At 41.5% G+C, this 18059-nt stretch overlaps 1 long non-coding RNA gene across 1 annotated transcript in view; it reads left to right on the top strand.

The window, feature by feature from the left end:
* Positions 1 to 1067: 1067 nt before the first annotated feature.
* LOC111864747 overlaps positions 1068 to 18059 on the top strand; it is an 87117-nt gene continuing 70125 nt past the window's right edge. Inside the window, exon 1 of the long non-coding RNA XR_002842848.2 lies at positions 1068 to 1132. This is a non-coding gene — a long non-coding RNA (uncharacterized LOC111864747). The remainder of the gene's footprint in view (positions 1133 to 18059) is intronic.

Genomic DNA, 18059 nt, shown 5'->3' with positions numbered 1-18059 from the left:
CAATCCATACCGTCCCATCCTATCTCTCTAAGATCCATTCTAATATTGTCCACCCAAAGATGAATGGAGACTCTTTCATAAATATTATAACTGAACAAATGCATAGATCCAAGTTTGACAGACGCATAATATGCTACAGACCTAATTAGAGGAGGCAGTATATGTACGCCCCGAAGGTTCACCTGTAGAAGCGCTAAATTCCAGCCTCTCTTTTGTTGTTTAGAAATCGCTTGACGCAGCTCACACAGTAAAAGCATATGTGATGTCACGGGTCTGGATTTATTGAGCAGTGAGAATAATTCTCCTCTGTTTTCTTGTCAGTGTCACGTAGTTATTGAGTGGTTCGTGTACAAGGATATGGTGGGTCTATAGAAGTTGTATTCTTCAAGAGAGCAAGTAAAATCACGATATATATTTGTCCGCGGAGTCAACGTTTCGTAAGCCCAAGACTGTATTAACTCCTCAATTATCCTCACGAGGCTGAGTGGACCCCGTTCCAGACCCACTACTTCTCAGCTACTCTGGTAGCGTCGGGAATCGAATTCCGCAAAAGTTGGCACTAACTTCGCTGACAAGTAGCGGTAGCTTAGTCGGTATAGTTCGCTTGCGGACTACAGGCCACGGAGTTTGTTTCTTTGTTAATACTGTAATAATACTTAGTAAAAGGTACAAAGTATGAAGTGCCTCGTTATGCAGCATTTTCACATCACTCTGATATTTCCTGTCTCTGAGAACTAAATACAATTAATATGTGAATACGAATTAACTGGATAGTCCGGTTTCGAATTCCCGCAGTGCAAGACCGCCTTTGGGGCCCACCCAGCCTCTCATCAAAAGGGTACCTCGGGCTCTTTCTCTGTGGCCAAAGTTGCAGGAACGCGCGTGAAGCTGACAATTCATCTCCATCTATTGTTGAGGTCAAGAATGGTGGAGCTGTACCTCCACTCACTCATATATTCTCATCGCATATTGCTTAACTACTTAAGAAGAAGGGCAAGTTTACCTTTTTCTTTTCACGCTTTTAAATTGCAGGGACAGTCCTAAAGTGCAACTTATTTTCGTGCTTACAGACTGGCGGAGAACCACGTTGTCACATTTACGACTGGGTTCAACTTCATAAGCTCATCATCAGGTAAATATATACTTCTACGTTATTTCTGAACTCTATTAGCTTTTCTGCCGATCACAGTGGACGCGCGTTCTAAAACGTGAACTGTCTTAGCCAGCTCAAACACTGGAATCGTGAGTTCGAATCCCACTTCAAGCATGGATGTCTGTATGTATGTTTGTTCTGTGTCTGTGCTGTTCTGTGTGTAGGTAGCGGCCTTGCGACAGACTCATCCCCCGTCCAAGGTGTCCGACCGTCTGTGCAAAAGATCAAGGAACTAAAAACGCCGGCAAAGCCCGACAAAGAGCCTTAGAGCCATAGAAACATAGATTATTTTTTCTAGTGTGTTTTTCGAAAACTTGGTTACAACTAGTTGAAATTATTGTTGAATTTTATCAAAAGTAGTTAAATTTGTTCATTTTTCAACTGATAATCCATGTTTCCGGCATTCAGTTGTTTCTTGGTTTATGTGCAGAGTCCTTTTGCGGTGTCATATGAGTACTCTGCACATTGAGACAACTCATTTCCGTGCAGTTTACAAGTGACGTCATTACAATAAATCCGGGGATCAGTCGCGTAGCAAATGACGCTCAGATCACTGGGATATACGGAGATCTGCATCCTCGCCACTGTATTTAGCTGCATAACCATATGGGCACCCAAAGCTTAGCCTTGCTAAGAGATCTTCTACATCCTACGTCAACTTTTGGATCTGTTACGTCTCATAAAAGGGAGCATTAGGATTAGGATCAAGAAGAAATGGGCTTCACTTTTGATGGTAAAATATTACAAATGTTTTTTAAGTAAGCTTCGGAATGCTTTGATAAAACAAAAACAAAAAAAAAAAGAATTTATTTCCTGCCTTTCTGAAAAATCACACATATATTAATTTCATGTATTTATTTCAAGAAACGTATATATATTTTTCATCCTAACCCTTTCGCTCGCGTGGTTGTTTGAGGCACTATTCTACAAGCCGGAAGGTCGCGTGTTCAACTTCCAATGAGGTCATTGGATTTTTTCAATTGACCTAATCCTTCCAGCCGCACTATGGCCCTGGGTTCGACTCAGCCCCTTACAGAAATGAGTTCCAGGATTTAATTAAATAATTTTCCATGGGAGTAAAGCATGGCCGACGCGTAAGTCTGATAACCTTACCGCCATCTTTGAGCCAATTGTCTAGGTAATGTGGGACCCTCAACGTCTCAGAAGCCTATGGACCTCTACGGCCTGTTACAGGGATAGCTTTACTTTAGTTTTACTCTTTCACTCTCCGAGATTCGAACTGGAAATTCAGAATTGAAGACAGTGGCAATAAACACTGTGTTACAAACCCCAGTATCAGAATTAGCGAAGTTAATCTACTTCACTGAATGTTTAAGTTACAAACAGGAAGTGTCCGGTACGGATGTCTGTTCGTTAGTTCTTCAGTAGTTTGCATGTTAATGCTAGTCATGAACCTGAGGTGTGAGGTCAGTAAAGGCGCGCTGACCAACTACGCTTCTTCCAGTTCTACAGCCATGAGCAATCCTGCGCTTTTAGTGGAACTACAGAGCTTGTTGCTGAACTGAGAGCTCGGCTTCAGAAGAAAGCTTCTTCTAAGAACTAAATTATCCCGTAACTTCACCGACCGCCTTGATGCCTTCATGCGGTCGGAATGTCGACCTCATTATGGGCCATTATTAAAACATGCAGAGTGATAAATTTCTCGGGAGAAAAATAAAATCTTGATGATTCACTGTAGTTGATTGAGGTAGCTTAAGTCAGGTAGTTGATGGACTATCCAGCAATTTCTAGTGCTGAAATAAATCTATTGCCTTTGTCAAACTAAAGAGTTCTCTTTCTTTCTTTTTACTGCCCAGATGAGTCCATGTGGGTTTGGTATGCGGAGTAGATTCTGAGTACAGTTGCATCAAAATTTATGCCTTTCCATTTGTAAGTTGAGTGAGTTGTTTGTTTTCCAGTATTACAACACATGTTCATATTATTTTTGCTTATATGATGCAGCTAATCGTCACGGGTGATTTAGGATTTAATCGTGGCTAATTTTTATCCTAGTAAATTGCAGCCATTTTGTCCCGCACGCATGCTCAAGGATCCTTATTCATATAAATGGGATCAGTAGTGAGGACAAAAATCTCCACATATCGTTAATGAATAACGGCATAATGGCTATTTCATTTTACTTCTTATATCTGGACGAATTAATCTCTTTGGCCTGTGCCCAATTAGAATAAATTTCTTCTGGAATTTGGATCTCACAGAGAGTTGATATGTCACGTAGGACTTGTGACCAGCCCGTCGCAAGGTCGCCACATACACAGGGTAACAGAAACAGTATAACGCAGACAGATATTCATACCTAGAGTGGCATTCGAACCCACACCCCCAGTGTTCATATCTTAGACAGCGCGGTCAATGTAATCGACTGCTGTAGTCAATTATCATTATTTAATATAGCTATGTCGATCCAAAAAGTGAATTTACATTTATTTTAAATAAATCTTGCAAGTAAGATTATGAAAGTAGGTCAAATAGCCAGCTATATCTCGTACTCTTTTGAAGCCTTTGAAACAAAATTTTCGAAGTTAGATCTGAGGTTCTAAAGAGCGTTAAGAGTGAAAAATACTGGGATATTGTGCCATGTACCCTGGCAGAAATTTGTCGACGTTTAGGAGGAACATGCTGTCTATCTCTTCTACTCCGTAACGTCTGTAAATTTTTACCAGATATTATGGTGTCACTCTCAAATACGGTAATCTTTAAATCCTACAAATTTTAACAAATTAATTATATGTTATGATATTTAGAATAGTTTAAATTGAGTAATTAATACATAAAGTGGGAATTAAAATTATTACGCAAAGGGAAATGGAGTGGCCTATTAAACTTACATAGTAGCCTTACAGGTGTTACGAAGGTCTGGGTATATGTCTCGAACAAGAGAAGAAGAGAAATACTTGCAGAAATTTGGCATGTAAATACTTAAGAAGTGACTATTTAGAAATAGGGAAACGAGAGAGTAATACTCAAATGAACCCCACAGAATGATATTATGATGATGCACTGAATCTCTACAGCTCAGCATACAGCAGCGATGTTGAATTTTAACGTCACCATGTGCTGCCTTCGTCAGGTTAGTCATACGGTTGATACTGATTCAGGTATACTAATAAGGCAAAAGGAACAAACTCCGTGGCTTTAGTCGGCAAGCGAATATACCGACTCACCGAGCGGCCGCCGCTTATCGGCGAAGTTAGTGCCAACTTTAGCGTGGTCAGCGCAACGAATCCCCTCGGCCGTTAAAGTTTTACAAATTCTCATCACGTACTTTGTAACTTCACATATTTAAAATTGAATGAAAAATATTTTAGAGGAATTCATATGCCAATTTTGGGGTCCTGATATATCATGCATGGTACATGCACTGCTTGCTGTTCACCACGGCCCTTAAATTCGGAGTTCTATATTCTTAGGTTCTGTTATCAGACAGTTGGTTAGTTGGCTAGTTAATTAGTTAATTGCGCTCTTCTTCTAGTTAAAGGAGCTTGGCGCGGGGCATGTTTAGACGTAAGAGAAAGAAGGTATAGAAACAGATTGGAAAACACTGAAAAATTAGGGGCTCCATATTTTGAATTATGAGGGTAAATATAATGAAGCACCATACAATGAAGACACACGTGGGAATGTAGGTACAGCTCCATCTTNATTCGGTAGGAGGCTGGTTGTGCCTCAGATTCTGTTCTGAAGCTGCGTAATACAGATAAATGTCTTGCCTCTGCTGAGAATCGAATCTCGGCTCTCTGCTCATACCTAATCGCTACACCGACTCAGCTAGATTAGTACTCTTTATCATTATTATTATTATTGCGATTAAGTGTGCATTTTTTAAATGACTGAATAAACTACAGATCTACTACATTCGGTAGGAGGCTGGTTGTGCCTCAGATTCTGTTCTGAAGCTGCGTAATACAGATAAATGTCTTGCCTCTGCTGAGAATCGAATCTCGGCTCTCTGCTCATACCTAATCGCTACACCGACTCAGCTAGATTAGTACTCTTTATCATTATTATTATTATTGCGATTAAGTGTGCATTTTTTAAATGACTGAATAAACTACAGATCTCATGATGGCAAGAAGAAGCAAACCAGAATCCGTGGCTTTAGTCCGCAAGCGAACTATACCGACCGAACGACCGCCGCTTATCGGTGAAGTTAGTGCCAACTTTTGGGGATAGAGGGTATCACTTGGTCAGCGCAATGAATCCCAAAGGCAGTTAATTTGGTTTTCTAGACCGAAGCCGCTAATTTTCCATTCAAGTAGCTCCTCAATTATCCTCACGAGGCTGAGTGGACCCCGTTCCAGACCCACTACTTCTCAGAAAATGTGGTAGCGTCGGGAATCGAACCGGAACTTCTGGATCTGTAGTCAGAAAAAAAATCTGGAAAGAAAACTTGTTGAAAGAGGGTATTTACAGCAATTCTTTGCTAAACAGAAGTTAGTTTGCAAATATGAATTGGGTTGTGTAGTCTCAGGTGGTCTGTTTTGTTGACGGTGACGAATCTCTGGGTTCCGTAACAGGTAACTGCTAGTTCATATTATTTCGAAACAACCCTGCCTCACGGATTTGTAAGCTGGAGGCCGTAAGCCACTGTTAACTGTTCCAAACGGATGACATGTATACGATGAGGCCCGGGACGTATAAAAAGGCCATGACGAGAGATGAATGTGCTTGAGAGGAGCCTGCCGAAATGTCTGACAAGATATTTTCGAGCTCCGACACCATTATCTGTCTCTACGTCGGCAGCGAAGCGCATACAAGTGTTTCCTATTTGTCAAACAAACAAACCCACCAAAATATACGGGGGTGTATAATAATGAGCATTTCTTGAATACCGCACGTGTCGTCATTGTCGTTATTAATTAGTTTTATTTATTTCTTCCTCTTCATACTTTTTCCCATAATTTACTACAATGTGAATCGTCCGAGGCATACGCGGTTATATGAAGCAATTCATTATGGATTTGGTTTAATATGCTACCTTTCGTTATGCCCTTTACTTCAAGTGACAGAGAACTTCTTAAGAAGCTGTTAGCTGACACTACCTTCTATGGACTTCCAACAATCGTTGTCTTCTTCACAAAATTCCTCAAACTTTGCTCTGTCCTGAGCCAGACGAATTTACTCATTGCCTTCACACCATTTCTTTGCGGTCTGAGTCCCTCTCCCAGACACGTGACAATGGGTCCTGCTGTTGTGAATCCATTCATAACTTCTCACACTAAATATGCATCTCTCTTCTTGAGTATCCATTTAATAACTTCTTTGCACCTTGACTCCAGTCCATAATTTAACATCCTATTGGTTTAAGATCCATTTTAATATTATTCCTCCATCTGCACTTACATTCTCGAACTGGGATTTTATCTTAAGATTTTCCAGTTAAAGTTTTTCTCATATTTTCTGTGTATTCTACATGCCCCGCCTATCCCATCGTCAACGGTTTGATTCTAATAATATTTGGTGACGATTACGTATTATGAAACTTATATAATTTTGAGTCCTCCTCTTACTTCCCGTCCATTAGGGCCGGATATTACCCACAGCATCTCATTTTCCGTACCTTAGAGCAAGACACCAAATTTTACACTTATATCATAAAAGGTAAAGATAAAGCTATCCCTGTAACAGACCGTGAAGGCCCTAAGGTTGTGAGACGTAAAGGTTCCCACATTTTCCACGGAATCGGTTCACAGACGGCGGTGAGGTTTTCAGCTTTACGCTCCGGCCGCCCTTTAACCCCAGAAAGATTCCTGGTTCTCATTTCTGTTAGAGGCTGAGTCGACCCCAAAGCCATAGTGCGGTTGGAAGAATTAGGTCAAATGAAAAATCCAGTGACTTCATCACAGTGACCCCCACACCTATATCATAAAAGTGAATATTTCCATATGCTTAAGTAATTAAACGCTACGCCATGAAGGCGTATGGTGGAGTGGATATGTAGATCCATATTTTCTTGACTTCGATACTAGTTGGAGGTGAGTGATTATCTTCACGCCCGAGCAGCTTTAACCCCGGGTAAAGAGCCCTCGGTACCCACTGGATTCGAGATTGGATGGGCCCGAGAGCCGATCTGGACGACGTTGAGAAAAGAACATTCTTGGCCCTACCGGGACTCGAACTCCCAACCCTCCGTCGTTCAGCCCGTAGCCAAACGCTATACTGAATACGCTATCCCGACACCAATATTATGCAAAAGTTAAAAACATCAAGTGTCAAATTTTTCGTTGTTTCAGAACATATGCAGTGGCTGCATACACACTTCAACATGTCTATACATTTTGTCTACTCACACACACACACACACACACACACACATGTACGTACATTCCTACATATCTTTATACACTGACGCTATGAATTTGATTGTGGATACTGTATGTTTACACAAATGGATCCTCTAGTTCTCCTATGTGTGTTCCTGTTGAATTGAACTTCATTAAAGCTTCGCCTATGCAGCTTCTGTGGGCAAATTCAGTGAAATATCTCATCATAACTTGTCGCTTGTCCACGTTTTATTTACAGGGGCTAAAATTGTTACCGTTCGCCATTGAGGCTAATTACGAGCAATTCCCCAGCCAAATATTATGAACGAAAATCGTCACAAACGGCTATATTTCCACGAAGTTACAGGGACATAGGTCAAATTTTGGCCCCGTGTCTACAGATCTCTTAGATCAGAAGAACTGAAAATCAGTAGCCTAGCTCCTGTTAGTGAACTAGCAGCTCAGGGCGATAAAAAATATTTCGGAAAATCAATTTGGAAATTCTAATTTGAAGAGTTCTTTCTTCTGAGATGTGGTGCCGTGTAATCTGGTAGTTCTCTGACGATTTTACTGTCTCCATCTTCAGGCTCGAAGAGTAAGCTAAGCCAGCAACCAACAAGACGCAGGGAGGCAACACTGTTGGACACTGAAGGCGCTCACAAAACAAAGGAAACACGCGGCAAGCAGGAAGCTTCATGACTGTCTACTGCGTATACTAATCTGAAGTTTGCAGTTATGACGTCATGCTGCCGCTGTTGTTACGGACAGAACTGTAAGGAGGCAACAATCAACGGCATTGTAAGGTATCTGCGTCTCACTCGGATATCCCGTGTGGAGGCGAGGCAGACTACCTCCACTGTAGGCCTGTGAGTCGTAGGAGGAGAAGAAAAAGTAACCCAGTGCCTGGGGCTGTAACTGGGCCATCCTGTTCCTGGCGGATAAAAATACGGGAACCTGGCCCTCTGTGTTAAGGGAGTCTCAAATCTGAGGCACTAAAATGTGGTCATGAGTCCCGCGGGACTGAGACTGAGAATGATTGCGCCTGCGAAGACCAGCAGAAATTGTAAACGACAGACTCATCTTCTCGTCAGAGAGGATGTTACATAAGGACTGTAACGGCAAGTTGTCAGTTGAAAAAAAAACACTGGTCGTGAGTCTCAAGGGGCTGATTGGCGGTAAGCCGCCAATCGTAAAGTAACTCTGACTCTGACTCTCGACTATTGCCGAATATGCTGCTTCTTGGTCGTGGAACCAAATATTCTGTTAAGCCGTCATTCCACAACCTTTCACATATTCGCCATTCCTATTAAATTAAACAGCGATTTAAAAGTGTTTCTCAAGGGTCATAATGTACAAGCCTAAGAGTGGATGAATAGAAACCATAGCTAGAGTTGGAAATTGTCACATTTTGCCGTTGAAAAACGCGCTATATGTTAGTGGTTAATATTGTTATATCATTTCGGTAGCGGGCTTAGTCTCAATCCCACCTCACAAATTCCTGAGTTCTGCATAATGTTATTCTCAACTGAGGTACATTAAAAGCTCGAAATTAGGAATGTCACGTATGAGGGGGTGGCGTCACTAATAATAACGGGTTCTGAATTGGATGATTGGATTTATTGGCATTTCGAATACGATTGCAAACAATTATAACAGCTCACAATCAGTGACTGCCTAAGACTCGCTCCATTCCTTACTGGACTACGAGTGTCTTCTCTTCTGCGTGACTGCTTGGTCCTGATTTTCGAGTCGGTCAATTCTTCAGCTTCCGTTGTCCGCTGGTTAACTCTTAAACTGCCTTTTTAATTCCCTTACAAATGAATGACGACTGAATCGTTCTTCTCTACACGGCTCCTTAATTAGGCTACCGGTAACCATGGAAAATGTCTGTTATCATGGAAACGTGCTTACCGAACCGTTGACTAGCAATGGGAATATTCGTTGCTGCGGAAATATGTATTTGGCGAGCCATTGGCTAGCAATGCACTTCCGCTCTGTCAGCTATTCCTGCTTTCAGGTGTCATATCACAATATATTACATTTCATCAGAAATTATCCAGGAATTCCTTAATCGAAACAAGCAGACCGACGGAATGCGAGTCATTTTCTTGCGCGTTTTGCAAAGAACACACAGCAGCGTCAGTTGAAAAACTGTTTTTGCCCATTATTCTGCTAAAAGAGGAAATATGTGTTTTCCATTCTGCAAGATTAGTTTCAGATCTTTCGTTACGTTCCAACGCAGTCTACCTTTTTTTTTTTTTCATGAGCCATCTTCTTTTAATGTCTGCAGATGGGCAAGGCGACGCTTTCATCTTGTTACGAACAAATGACAGATGCTTGTGTAATGATCTTGGAACATTTCCAATATTCCTATCTTCCTTCTAGTTTCTTCTTCCTCTGTCTGTCCTATCCCATTTTTACCTTTTTTCGTATCCCAGGTCCTCATTCTGTGGAAGTCGGTGTTTTTTCCTTCAAAAACGTAGCCAACAATTCCAGGAGCTACTGTACCATTACCTTCCTCTTCCCCTTTCATTTTATTAGCAAAAACTTTTCTTAAGTGGTTGGCAGGTTTCGAACAATATTATCTATACTCAAAAGTTTCCCTTGTGAGACCCAGTTAAAATCACTACACCTTGGTTAACAACTCTTCATCGAGATTATAATTAAGGTTTATAGCTTCTAGAATATAATGTCGTGTAGTCCGTTGAAATTCAACGGAGGTTTCAGGCGAACATGTTTTCTTTTATAGGGTCGAAAAATAAGCCACACAAGAAAGAGGCTTGAAGCAGGTAGCAAGCAGAAGTTGTTCCTTCTAAATGGTTGTTGACTTTCAAAGGACTACATGGCATTCTATCACAGAAGATATGACTCTTCATAGCCACCGATATGGAAGCCTCAGTTCTTACACAGACTACAGTAATGTGATTATACGGGTATACGACTGCAATTAGAATTTACATTTATCAATTTAAAATATTGTAATTAAATTAGATACTACTAAAATCCCTCTAGTGTATATCTGAATTGTCTTCCTTATAGTGATACTTCATTGTCCCACTTAAATGATTGATCGTGCCCCTAACCTCACCACGTGTTAACAGTCTTAACGCCCAAAATGCGAATCAACAACATTCATCCTCCCTCCACTGAATCTTTCCACCCATTCATAAACTTCCCTCTTGTTCGTAAAATTACCGCTACATTGAACTGTCATTCTTACTTAAGTGTCTTTATATTTTAAACCCACCGATTATCAAAATCGAATCACAGATTAGTCTTTGGTGCTTGTGCCACTACTAGCCAGAAGAGAACCAGAACTAGTTAGAAGGAAACGAGGGAAGCTTCATGTTACTTCCAGTAGTCAAATTTTCCAGTGATGCCAACATTATTTTTGTGGTAAACTACGTTACTCTTCTCTTGACTTTTAATTTCCTTCTCAAGAGGCAATTTTCTTCCTCTTGCTGACGCTACAACATTGTGTGGGTTTTCTCCATGGGGGGAGGGAAACTCTGGGGTTTCGTAACAGCAAATTTCTCAGGGGTGGTGTCTTTAGCTCCAAGACAAACCCCGCAACCTGGATGAACAGGAACTCTACTTCGTCTGACCCCTAGCCTTTGAACCGTCTGGTATGCGTGACCCAACCAGGGGCTTACGTTCCCGCTGGCATCGCTCTCGGAGTCACTGGAGCACTGGAAGAAGCACAAGAGGAAAGAGGAGGCGTATATTAATCTGTTGGGCTGTGTAATAATTCCAGAATGTTCATGTGTGTGCCGAGACAATTTCTAAGATGCTTTCAGGTATAAAGACGATCTGAAACATCATGTATTGTTAAGGGATAATTACGTAGTACCCAGAAATGTCGCAAGATCTATGAAAGTGATATGAACTTGAACCCCGAGGTAAATTTTGGACACTGCTTTACATTACACGCTTTTAAAATGCAGAATCTAAGCTGTATACCGGAGAAGTGGCAGGGGAGAAACATTTGTTTTCATTAGCGCATTATACCACGTAATTTGTTAGAATATTCTCAACGTAGTCGGTATAGCGATTGGCTACGGGCTGGACGATCGAGGTGTCGCAGTTCGAGTCCCGGTAGGGTCAAGCATTTTCTCTTCTCTATCTTGTCCAGACCGATTCTGTGGTCCACCAAACCTCCTATCCAATGGGTACCCGGAGGTAAAGAGGCCGGGGCGTGAAGCTGATCACTCACCTCCGGCTAGTGCCGAGATCAACAAAATGTGGATCTATACATCCACTCCCCCATACCCCTTCATGGCGCTGTGCTCAATTAGTTAAGCTCTCTCTATTAGTAAAAGAGTGCTTAACATTACGAGTACACGAAAGAATTTTTTCTTCTAAAGACAGAGAGGAAAGTGGAATAATGTCTGTTTTTGTTTACTTATATATACAGAGTGTAAATAAATATATGTTACAATGCTCTGTAGTAGATAGATGAGTTCAATGCGATCATATCTTTTAGGACACCCATGTCCGGAAACGTTTTGTTTACGCGCCAGGGCCTCTGAATACCTAAGAAGGATGCCCTTACCTCTTACCTCTTACCTCTGCAACTTACTGGTAACATTTACCTAACATTTCTCCAATAGACTTTACCCGAGCTGTTGGAATTGGCGCCTTCGGAAGTCCGTCGTGAAATATGATTCCTGCATGATGGCGCCTCGGCACACTGCACTAATGTTGTCCATGAGTATTTGGATGAAACCTTTGGCAACGGATGCATTGGATGTGGAGGCGCAATAACCTGGCCTCCATGTTACCTTGACTTAACTCCATTGGAATTCTTTCTCTGGGGGTACATGCAAAACCTGGTGTACGAGAGTCCACTGGCGACAAACATGATCTTGTAAGATTTGAGGCTTTCACGGCGGTGACTATGAAGAAAGCAGTCTTCTGGGATTTGGCACCGTGTATATGTGGTGTTAACCGACGTTTCGGAGGAACGTATCGCCTCCATCTTCAGGGTAGAAGAAAAAATATAAGAAATCTGCAAGCGAAGAGACCGTGAGAACCGACCGGCCGTATGCGGCCCGCTGTCCACATAATAACATTGTTTTATCCTGTACCTCCCTTCCCAAAAATATATATGAAGTCTTTATCCTGTATATAAAACAAACGATTGAATGATTTAAGTTTTTAATCAAATCTATGACTTGCTTTGAATTCTCTGACAGAATTTGCACTAGTCCCCGTGGTATATTAACCCTCTTTCAGTTATAAATCTTGAATTTGTGGACTGTAACCACGAACAGTCAGTTAATTGAAGTAATGGCGAAGTCCTGTGTGGGGTTGTCTCGTTGTGACAAGACGCGCAGAAGTCTGAGCAAACAAAAGCAGAACTGAACCTCTCAGCTCTATTGTAAAACCTTCTAGTCTTTTTAATCGGTCGGCATTTGGCGGTCAAGAGCTAATATTGTTAACAAGTCTACAGTCGTATTCAAATAAACTGTAACCTCGAGTGTGTCATACGATATTTATTACTAGATCAATATTCAGGTTACATTTTAAACAAGATGTTACGCTTCGCATATTTTCACGTGTATGGGGTGCTTGAATTATTGAATTATATATAGAATTATATATATATCAAATCCAAAGTCACATTGCGACTGACCGTCAGTCAGTAAGACTGGGTATTGAGCCCCATCTGGGGCTCATGACCAGATATTTATTACTGTTTGACAGTTACGGTCTTGTTTTTATGGGGCGCCCTCTCTGACGAGAGGGCGGGTCTGTCTTTTGTATATGCTGCTGGTCCTTGCTAGTGCAGTCTTTATCGGGTCCGAGTCCCTTGGGTATCGCGCCCATATTTTACTGTCTCAGAGCTGAGACTTCTTTTTCAACGCCTTCTACGACTCGCAGGGTCACGGTGGAGGCATTCGACCCCGCCTCCACACGGTTTTCTATTTCTATCTGTGTGAGGTCCTCGATATGCAACAGCGGAGCTTACCCCACGGAAAACAATGTATTGTTAAGGAGACGTGTTTACACCTCATTTGCCTAGCAATGAATATTCTATTGTTCCGCCCGTTTGCTTATGCGGGAATGTATTTACCGACCCGTTGCCTAGCAATGGGTATACACATTACAATATGCAGTAGACCCTGAATTTGTACCTCCTCAGATAAGTACAGACACCTATGTAACGCGCCGTGGAGGTCCATAGGGTTATGAGATGTTGAGGCTCCCATATTTTCTAGACAATCGGTTCACAGCTGGCGGTAAGGTTGTCAGCCTTACGCGCCGGTCGTCCATGACCCCCAGGAATATTCCTGGTACTCATTTCTGTTAGAGGCTGAGTCGACCACAGGACCATATTGCGGCTGGAAGGATTAGGTAAATTGAAAAATCCACCTCATTGGGATTCGATCCCGCGACTTTCGGACTTGTAGTATAGTGCCTCAATCAACTAAGCTACCGCGTGCCCCACATCCTCAAGTTCCAACAGATAATCTGCATAATATTGTAATCTTGCATTGATCATTTCATGGTAATTGTAGAATATACTATTGAAAGATGCATGTGAATAAGTTTTCAGTCTCTTCGCACAAATGCCAAGACAGGTGTTTAATGTGAGCCATAACTGACCCCTCTACATCCCACTCAATATTCGACCCTCTCTAACCTATGCAATGAGCGTAGTGCCCTGAAAAATTAAGCCTACATTCCAACTATGTGCGTTAGGGCTTTCAGACATCCCTCACTAGAAATACGCCCTGTACATAATGCTTTATGTAACATGATTCAGAATGGACTGACAGCGACAAGTATATGCCATTCAGTGGACAGTGGAGGAACTAGAGATATTTTATTCAAGTGTTTCTGAATAATTCAGAAGCTTAGGGCTGCCTAAATGGGGACCGAGGTGTTTAGTCAACTGATAGCTATATGGGATTCAATTGAATAACGCCCCTGATTCAAATTAAAAATGGGTTAAATATTTTTAAATATAACACCAGGACAAATTATGATTTAAAGATAAGTCTGTTGTGGAGGATAGGTTATTATTTCGATCTGATCTATGTAGTACGTCAAAACACCTGTCATATGCACTGCAGTATTTTATCTAAGATTTCTGCAGCCGTAGCTTCTGGTATTCTTAACGACGAAGCAGTATATGACATGTCACGGATTGCAAATGGACATAAATATATAACCCTTGTTACCAGGCAATCCAAACCATACATAAAAAAAGATAAAAATGTCCCTGTACTTAACTAATGAAACACTACACCATGAAGGCGTATGGGGACATGGATGTATAGATGTATGTATAGACCTCAGCACTAATTAGAGGTGAGTGGTCAGCCTCATGCTCCGGCCGCTTTAACAGCCGAGAAAGAGTCCCCGGTATCAATTGAATGGTAGGCTCTCTGGATGACACGAAGAAGAAAACTTTCTTGACCCTACCGGGACTCGAACTTCGACTCCTCAGTCACTATATCGACTGCTCTATCACGACTCCTCGTAGAACCTTAATAAATGCTCCTAGGCTGTGCGTGTGGTGTGCATTCACAGGCGGGGAAGTGACATGTGCGCCTTTCTTCCCAGACGAGAAAACGAACATCGAATTAGCCTAATACAAAGCGAGGTTTCTCTTTTTCAGAGGCTGCTTCATAGAGAAGCTGGGTCGCCTCATTTCCGGGTCGTTAAGATTAAATATCATTATAATTACCAATTATAATGATATTTATGAAAATTCCTGGAAATGTGTTTAAGGTATAAATGTTGAATATTTTATTTCTTAAAGTATAATTTTCGGAATTACTCGGTTTTTGGGCGTTGTCCCTCTTCTGGTATTGAAACAAGCACAACATTTCGAAAACTGGGTCTCTGTCCGTTCTCAGATGAGGTAGAGGGACACAAACATATCCGGTTTCAGAAACGTTTCGTCCTTTAGAATATCGGACAATGAACAAAAGTCCAAACACTCAGCAATTCACCATTGTCAAAACCTTTTAGAATCTAGCAATATTTTTAGTTCTCTTTGCAAACAACTCTCAAAACTATATGACATAACTTGGCAAAGAAAAAAGATTCTTTCTTATTTTCCCATTGGAAAAATAGGAGGTCGCCTTACATTCTAGCTTATATGGTAAACAGCAATGGCCTTTTAGACTTTCCACAAAATTACTCTATTCTACTGCTCTAGGGACATCCTAATACCGTCTACCAGCAAGATGGTGCTCCCTCATTTCGTAACGTGTTTCAAATATCGAATGAATGAACTTTTTCCGACTGAGCAGTTGTGTGGGGGAGTACACCGCGTTGGGGCACATAGGGCAACAGCTGAAATAAGTGGAGCTAGAGACGGAGCTCATATTAAAATATTACACACAAACTAAACAGTTTTTACTGCTAATTTTACAGTTTGATTTGTTAATCTCTTTGATCTCATCCAAGGCCTATTTCTGTAGTAGATGTGTGTTCCTTTAAAGGAATCTTGCCTAATAAATCACATTCCTTTATTTACGCCAGACACAAAGTCATAAGCGTTTCTAGCAAATCACGTTTAATCACTGTACAATCATCATTTCTTTTTGTAACAGCGTATTTATTCTTGGACGCTTAGTTTCATTTCCGGTCTTGAAAAGCGAGTTTAACGGCAGTGGGAATCCGTTGTAGTGACCACCCGACAGTCTCTATCTGGAAATGTTGGCACTAACTTCGCCGACAAGCGGCGGTCTCTCGGTCGGTATAGTTCGCTTGCGGACTAAAGGCCACGGAGGCGTAGATCTATTAAATATTTACTGAGTCCCTTGGTAGTTATACTTTGGAGAGTTAGAATTTGACTCGCTGATTGTACTCTCCAGCATCCTTTCAAAGTCCAGTGGGTGGTTCTATATTGTGACGTGTAGCCACATTACCAGGAACGGTTCGCCGAACACGTTTCCGTGGAGATGGATTCATGGAAACCAACCCGTTACAAAGCCTGTACTGACAGAGGATTTGCATATAGTGCGAAAGGAAGAATTTTCAATAAAATCCCATAAATGCGATACGTACGCTTGGCGAAAGGTCGAGCATGTTCATAAGAGGCAAGCCCATTTTCTCGTCAGAGAGGATGTTATATAAGGACTATTAATGCAAGTGCTTAATCGAAAAAGTTCTCTGGTCGTGAGGCTCTAGGGGTTTGACGCTAAGACAAACTGATTGACGGTAAACCGCCAGTAGTAAAGTAACTTTGTCTTTGACTTTTACTTTATGTCTTAGTTCAGATCAGAATAGAGGGAGTTCAAATCAGGTCAAAATTGAGCGAGTCCTAGGCAGTCAAGGAAGAAAGGTTCGGCTGAAGATCCATTGTGAATTATTGTAATTTATTGTGAACACGAGAGATTGTAGAAGGAATGATCAATAAATACAATCATCCAATCCAAAACCCCTCTTATTAGTCACGTCCATAAATCGTGACAATATGTATCACACGCTTTAAGATAATAACATTTTGCATTTTGTAACAGAATATATTTCTGGGTTTAAACGGCGTTTGTATCCCTAAACGGTATTAATTGGTTGACCATTTGTAGCGGAGAAACTATGTATTTCCTTTGAGGTACGAACTGAATTTTTATATACTATTTGGAGGAAAGTCCGGCTTTGAAGGTCTATATTACTATTCCCGACGTACATCCTGTATATATGGTAGAGCAGTAATTTAATTACAGAAAGGCCTGTTCCATTTCCATTTTAAATGCTCAGACCGACGTGGCTGCAACGACTTAGACTTGTATTTGGAAGGCGCTCAGATCGAGCCTCTCCTGGGACACCGGCCATCCTGACTGGGGATTTTCATGGCTGTATTAGTTTCCTCCAGGAAGACAGGATAGTACCTCGACTAGGTCACAGCCGCTTCCTTCTGAATCCTTCCCACTTCATCATTTATGACTTTTCTTACAGCTGGACGCTATATTGTAGATACTGACAAAAATTAGCATCCCTGCTTACTATTAGTCATGTAAACTTATTTCTCCTTCACTTTCGTGGTCTTTCGCTTTCCTTTTTTCTTTGTATTTAATCACATTTAGTTCTTATAACCTGATAACCTTAGCGGCCTCCGTAGGCCAAGGGTAACGATCCCACCTCATGACTCAAGATACGCGGGTTCAAACCCGGCGGAGGTCGTGGAATTTTTAAGGGCGGAAAAATTCAGGGAACAAGTCCTCCGGGAGGGACTTTAAGCCGTGGGTCCCGTGTCGTAGATTTATGGCACGTAAAAGAACCTCATGTCTCTAGGAGACCTCTGAGCTAAATTTAGGCAATTTCCCGCCCAAGTAGTTTCCAGTGCCTCCGGTAGATGGGGAAGCTTAGGTACCACTTCCAGAGGGGGACGCACAATAGATCAAACTGGTCGCGGTGAATGGGGTAACCCACCCCCTCAATACTCAATACTCAATACTCAAACCTGATAACCTTACACCTTTTAGCTCATCTATATTTGTGAATATCTTGTTCAGAATTCCTTCCTACAAGATATTTGTTCCTTCACTCGGCATTATGTGACGCTATGCCCCTTTTGCGACTTATGACTCTGATCTCGTGTTCCGTGTCTTCTGACCACTTACAGCCTCCAAATTCCTATTTCGTATATTCCCTTATTCCCC

This window comes from Cryptotermes secundus, unplaced genomic scaffold, assembly GCF_002891405.2.
Source record: "Cryptotermes secundus unplaced genomic scaffold, Csec_1.0 scaffold878, whole genome shotgun sequence".
NCBI classification, from domain to species: domain Eukaryota; kingdom Metazoa; phylum Arthropoda; class Insecta; order Blattodea; family Kalotermitidae; genus Cryptotermes; species Cryptotermes secundus.
The sequence above is the reverse complement of the archived record's forward strand: the minus strand, read 5'-3'. Positions and strand labels throughout refer to the sequence as shown.